The following is a 7,045-nucleotide window of genomic DNA, read 5'->3' on the forward strand; positions in this document are numbered from 1 at the left end:
CGGCAAACATAATTCGGTGACAAGCTTTCCGTCTATCACTTTGCCAGCTTCACTAGAAACTAACGGGTACTCGACAAGATAAGGAAGAACAGAAAAGCGGGTGGATGGGCAGAAATAAAGAGGTTACAATGAACAGCGGGAGCAAAAGGAAAAATTATTAAATCTTCAGAGTCTAAAATAGTTACGCCAAACAATTGCAGTCCCCTCTGGCACAAGCCTCGCAGCGTGAAGTAACATCAGGTGAAAGTAAGCAGTCTAGACCGCATATATCTACTGGATTAGTTATAGTTGATTGACTTGTGTTGGCGAATTTTAATCAAATACTAGTTTCTTATAGAGGGAGAGCTGATATTATTAAATGGAATCACCCAATTGTTACCAGAAGCAATCAATCGTTTGAATATATTGCGTTAATACATTAGCACCTGAACCGCCCGTAACCGCCCGAACCGCGCGATTGGCTCGCATGCAAACGCTTTCTTCCCCTATGTCCCCTACTAAGGAGAATATTGTCGCCAAACTTCCCCTTTGGTTAGAGTATCAACAGACCAACCAGAGTCCGTCGCACATATTTTAAGAGCTTTAGGAGGTACTCGAGGGGCATCATTGAATGCGTTCACACTAATTTACCAAATTTGAAAATATGGCCTCCGCGCGGCCGACTTTCGAAATTTTCAACTCGGAATTTTTGTTCCTTTGCGATCGAGTTAGACCTTGTGGAACTCAGAATATAAAGTGCCAATGCTATAGAATACACTGTTTGGAGAATATTGGATATCAAGGTCTTAAGAGCGAATGTTAGCAAAGGTCAAACATTTGCTGGCAACAGCCAAAACATCGACTCAGCTCATATTCTCAAGTTACGTAGGCCTTATGGTGAAACAAAGCACTGCATACTTCGTTTGGCTGGTTATCGATTTATTTTCGAGAAAATCGATAATAACTGAATTCCGCCAAAATGCCGCTTTTGAGGCTCAAAATTTCAGACGAATCTCGGAGCGTCGCGCCACAAACTGAAAACACTTGCACCGATAAGAAGTACCAGATCTTGAAAAACAACATCAATACATACGTTGACAGCAATTTGAACAGTTCTTGAACATTTATTTACACAATTAATCCAATTGAATTTATGCGACCTTCTTCTAATTTCTTATTTAATGCGTTCCTCCGTTTCCGGGTCCAAAGCGCTAAAGAAATGTGTCTGCGATTTGCCATATTCAATTTCAGTGAAAAGTTACAGAACATTTTTTAAATAGGATTAAAAAAATGTGTAGTGATCGTACAAAAAATCACTCGTGAAAAAAAATTATTTAGAAATAACAAATTCGGAGACACTTTTTGGTTGGTTATATGTAAAACTAGCTACTGTCAAAATTTGAGAGCAATCGAACAAATTCCCTTTGATTTGTAGCTCTTAAGAGGTGATTCGGGTGCTCGCATTTAGAAGTCGTGAAAAATTCAACAATTTTTTTTTTCAAAATTTTTGGTATAGTCTGATAGCCAGTCCTATAAGCCTTAATTTAATATTGGGGTTTAGATATCTACAGTTTAAGCCGGACGCGCTACATCGCTTGCACGCGAGACACCCCCTGAAGGTGCACGGTAACCTTAATCACCGAACTAGGCTTATCTTTCGTTACATTTTGGCGGAAATGCCAAAATTTATAAAATTTATAAAAATTTATAAAATCCAAAACGAAAAACAAATCAATACCTGTCACTATGAAATGGTCGGATCGTGGTGTCACGGCTTCTACTGGTAAGGACAAAGCAGAGTTATTTTGCAAATTTTTCGCGTCGGTGTTTACCCGCCCTGACCCAGCTACCGATGTCGATGAGGATGCCCATTCACATGGTTCAGGCTTCGTTATACCAGATCTCATGTGCTCTAGTGCTAATGTGGGAGAGCTTTTGCTTACCCTTGATGTGAATAAAGCCACTGGCCCGGATGGTTTGTCTGCACGTTTGCTCCGGGAGGCAGCCTCTGTAATTTCTGATCCACTGTCAAAGTTATTCAATATGTCTCTGAATAGAGGAAAACTACCTCGTGACTGGAAGTCTGCCAACATCACCCCAGTTTATAAAAATGGTGGTAAAGAATATGTTTCTAACTATCGTCCAATTTCTCTAACATCGCTTGTAGTTAAGACCCTAGAGAAGCTAGTCACAAGACATATTATGGCTCATCTAGAAGATCATGACTTGTTAAGCCCTCATCAATATGGCTTTCGAGCTGGTTTTTCCTGCACATCCCAACTTATTCGCCTATTTCACTCCTGGGCATCAGCCTTAGATAAAAACAAAACATCAGATGTCGTCTTCTTGGACTTTGAGAAAGCGTTTGACTCAGCCCCACACAAACATCTCATCTCTAAGCTTGGCCGATATGGTATCAATGGTCAGATTCTCGAGTGGCTAGGTGATTTCCTGCAATATCGTTTCCAACGTGTTGTTCTGGAAGGTGAAAGCTCAGACTGGTCCATGGTTTACTCTGGTGTCCCTCAGGGAAGTATTGTTGGGCCAATGTTGTTCTTGTTGTATGTCAACGATATACCTGAGAACTTATCATGTTCAAGTGAAATGTTTGCCGATGATACTCTATTGTTTACCTCAGATCGTCCATCATCTGTTCATCAACCTGTGTGTGAAAGCTTGTCTCAGATCGTAGACTGGTGTAAAAAGTGGCTTTTGAAACTTAAAGCAACTAAATCCAAATGTATGAAAATCACGAGATCTAGATCTGTAACACCTTGCTCGTACAACATCAATTCAATCCCACTGGAACAGGTTAAAACACACAAACATCTTGGAGTCATTATATCATCTGACTTATCTTGGAAACCGCATGTTCTCTCTGTTGCTGCTAAAGCAAATAAGATACTTGGCCTACTAAAGCGCACATTTGGGAAAAGCTCTGAAGCAATATCAATTGGATACAAGTCTATGGTTCGGCCAATTGTTGAGTATGCCTGTCCTGTGTGGAATCCACATCAACAATATCTTTCTGATAAGCTTGAAAGAGTGCAAAGGAATGCTTCCAGGTGGATCCTTGGTAGTTCTATCGACTATAGTGAACGTTTGAAGTATCTTGGCTGGCCAACACTCAACTCGCGTCGTGTATTTCTTAGTTTAGTGCAATTATTCCAATTCATTAATGGTTTTTCAAGAGTAGACTTATGTAATTACTTAACTTTCTCCAATAGCCGGACGAGATCTACCAACAATGTCAAAATCTGGACGCCTTATGCTCGAACAAATATCCTCAAGAACTCTTTTTGGTATAAATATATAAAAATCTGGAATGACTTGCCAAGTGACATAGTTAGCTCTAGCTCTGCTAGTAAGTTTAAAAAAAAACTGAAAGAACACATTTTTAAATAATATCAATAATATTGCACCAATATCCATTTATCAATTAACTTGTTTTTTCAATAATTTTTACCTTTACATTTTAGTTTTATTTTTATTGCATATTGCTTTTATTCTGGGGGCTGCCGTCAATGAGAATTTAGTTCCTCTCTGGCTTGACCCTTTTTGCCTTTTTGCATCTCGATGTTATTTCTATTGTTATCTGTCTGTATTATTATTATTATTATTATCTTATTATTTAGGCAAATGAAGTTATTATAAATAAATAAATAAATAAATAAATTATCGATTTTCTCGAAAATAATTCGATATTCAGCCAAACGAAGTATGCAGTGCTTTGTTTCACCACAAGGCTAACCTAACTTGAGACTCGGAGCCAAATCGATTTTTTGGCTGTCGCCACCAAATGTTTGACCATTGGTAACATTTTCTCTTTAGGGGGTACTAGAGGGGCGTCATTCCATGCGTTCACACTAATTGATCAAGTTTAAAATATGGCGTCCGCGCGGCCGACCTTCAAAATTTTCAAGTCGGAGTTTTCGTTCTTTTGCGATCGAGTTAGACCTTGTGGAACTCACAATATAAAGTACCAATGCTATAGAATACACTGTTTGGAAAATAATGGATATCAAGGTCTTAAAGGTACAGAATAAGCTCTCGAGTCAACTACATCACGATTCTCTAAAGCGATGCGAATTGTGGCCGTAAATCGAAAACCGAACTTTCGGACTTCAAGCTGGGCTTAGACAATTTGACGACTCCATGGCCGGATAAACGTTACGTTTGAGTAACAATGTGTTCAAAAAGTATTAGTTAACGGAAATTTTTTTGTCAAATCGTTGTACTCTCAGAATTTTCAACATAACGCAACGCAATTTCTTGCCGTGAAGTCAAGTAAGCAACGATCTAAGCGTAATTACAAAATTAAACGAGACTTACCTGTAAGTTGAAGTTTGATTACGATTCTACCTTGTCGTCAGTACGGAACGAAGGAGTCACATGTGATGCGCATGCGCATTGCTGATCAGTATTTAACGCGAGTGGTACAGGAAAAGGAACGAAGGTTACGGGGGGGAGGGTGAATAAGGGCATGTGACTCCTTGGTTCCGGAATGATGACAAAATAGAATCGTAATCAAACTTCAACTTACAGGTACGTCTCTTTTAATTTTGTAATTCTACCTTGTAATCAGTCTACGTCACTACGGAGTCACATGAGACTTCAAATTCCTGTAGCACGAGCTGCTCATTAGACGTAAACATTTTATTGTTAGTAGGAGAGGTATCACATACCATGATCACAGTGCGTCTGAACTCAGTAACACTGAGCCGAAATTAGCTGCATCAGTGTCAACAGGTTTATCATAGAATCTCGCAAAAGTGCTAGTTAAACCACCCTGCACTCTCCATAATCTCTACTAAGTTTAAATCTTGAGCCTTGCAACTGGATGTTGATGCAGCTCTGCTGCTTTGAGCCGAGTATTTAGTAATATCAATACCAGCTGACTCTAAACCTTGCTTGACCCACCTAGAAATGGTATCTTTGGATACAGATTTAAAAGGTTTGACATGACTTATCAATAATTGCGAGTGTCCCTTTCTCAAAGGTTTTTTGAGTTTCAAGTATTCCCTAAGGTGTTCCGCGACGTAAAGTTTTCTATCATTTTGATAAGCAATCAAATCGATGGGTGCCAGATGTCTTCCAGGCTTGGCCTGTTTCAGTTTCTCACATATAGTTACTCTGCATCTGTCCGATCCATTTCTTGAATATAGTTTACATCAAACTTGTTATGGTCTGTCCTCCCTGTCCAGTTGTGAGGCATAATAGCATGGTCAAATTTACAGTGAGCTTCTTAAGGGTCAAGGAACTCAAGGTATCAACAGTTTTCAAATATCCTAAAACAACATTAACGTCCCAAATCTCAGAGTATTAGGGTAGGGATTGTTTCAGCTCAAAAATTCCCTTCATGCAACGAACTACGAATGGGTGTTCTCCAAACTTCACACCATCCTCTAAAACAAGGAATGAGGAGAGCGCGGAGCGCGCCGTGTTTATAGCACTGTATCCTAGACCTGACTTGTACAACGAAACAAGAAACTCAACACCATTTGTTACTCCAAGTTGAAAAACATTAATGCTTCCTCCTGTACAGTACTGTTGCCATCTACCAAGATAAATTTGATACTGCTTGGAGTTTCCTTCTCTCCATGACGCCACAAGTACATCTTTTGCCCCCGGCGACAAGTCATACTTGGTTAATCCTTCCCTAATAGAGACAAACGAGTAGGTTCAGTTTGTGCCAAATTGGGTGAATCTCCTTGGGATGACTTGGCAGCTGAATAAGGTCTTTCCTGGCTTTCAGATATATTGGTTTTTGTTTGAGTAGTTGAAGGGCTACCGGATACCATGCTTGTGTTGGCCAATCCGGCAGCACAACAACCCCCTGTGCTCCCTCGCTCCTCAATTTTTTTTTAACACTGTTTGAATAACACTAAAGGGAGGGAAAGCATACAAATTAAGATTAGACTAATCTAAGCTAAATGCATCAATGGAAAGAGCCTCTGGGTCTGGTCTGTAAAACACATAATTAGAATATGGATGGTTTAAACGAGAGGCAAACAAGTCAATGTCAGGTTTAAGACCTAGTCTCTCCAGAGCATTAAAATTTGACAGTTTGTCAAGCTTTCACTCAGATTCTCTCTGGTTTCTTCTGGATTCAAATTCTGCAACAATATTTTGATTACCAGGTATGATGGGCTGCACTAAGCCATATCTTGCAAGCTATACAACATTCCCAGATCTTTTTAGCTACAGAATTACAAGGATCTGAGTGACTTGTTCCCATATGGTTAATGACATTTACTGCTGCAGTGTTATCACACATTATTCTTATGTGTGTGTCGTTGTTTTTAGCAAAAGTCTGAAGACCTAAGAGAACAGCCAACATTTCCAGATAGTTGATATGGTGCTTAGACTCTGAATGGGACCAATTTTTCTCCTGAGGATACCCCTGACGATTTAGGCCCCCATCCCTGAAGGGAAGCATCTGTAGTAATTTGTTGATGGGGCTGTGGATGATGTAGTACATTGTAGTCATTTTCCACATTTTGTATCTACCATTGCAAGTCAAATTTAGCATGGTTCGATAAAATCATAGTTGCATCAAAATTACCCTCTGTCCTCTTTAGGGCCATAGGTTTATCTTTTTCCAAGTGTCGGTAATAAAGAGGTCCGTACATGACCTAGGGAAACTGGAAACTATTTTCCCAATGACCCTGGCTACCTCTCTAATAGATGGAGATGAACATGCTAGTAGCTCAGTACAGGATCTTTGTAAACCGATAGCTTTCTCCCTGGTCAGTTGTTTTGTAATTGTAACCGAGTTTATTATAAATCCAAAGGTGTTGAGGACTTGTGTGGGTATAAAAATGGATTTCTCCGGATGCACAACCAAGCCTAAATTGTCAAACAAAACAATGGTGTCTACAACATTTTGGACACATTCCTCATAAGTTTGCCCTTGCAAGGAAAGGTCATCGAGATGTGCCACAGCAATGTGCTCCTGCTTGTGCAAAGTAGACAGGGGAGGCTTAAGGATTTTCGTAAAAATGTGGACTTTGTACACGTGAGGAATTCGTACGTTTTTCGTCTAGATCAGCAAATCAAGAACTGT

At 39.7% G+C, this 7,045-nt stretch overlaps 1 pseudogene; it reads right to left on the reverse strand.

Moving 5' to 3' along the window:
* Window positions 1-4,669: 4,669 nt before the first annotated feature.
* Window positions 4,670-6,469, reverse strand: LOC148716757 (uncharacterized; annotated as a pseudogene).
* Between the last annotated feature and the right edge of the window lie 576 nt (window positions 6,470-7,045).

The sequence above is a fragment of the Stylophora pistillata genome, chromosome 14, assembly GCF_964205215.1.
Source record: "Stylophora pistillata chromosome 14, jaStyPist1.2, whole genome shotgun sequence".
In the NCBI taxonomy this organism is placed as follows: Eukaryota; Metazoa; Cnidaria; class Anthozoa; order Scleractinia; family Pocilloporidae; genus Stylophora; species Stylophora pistillata.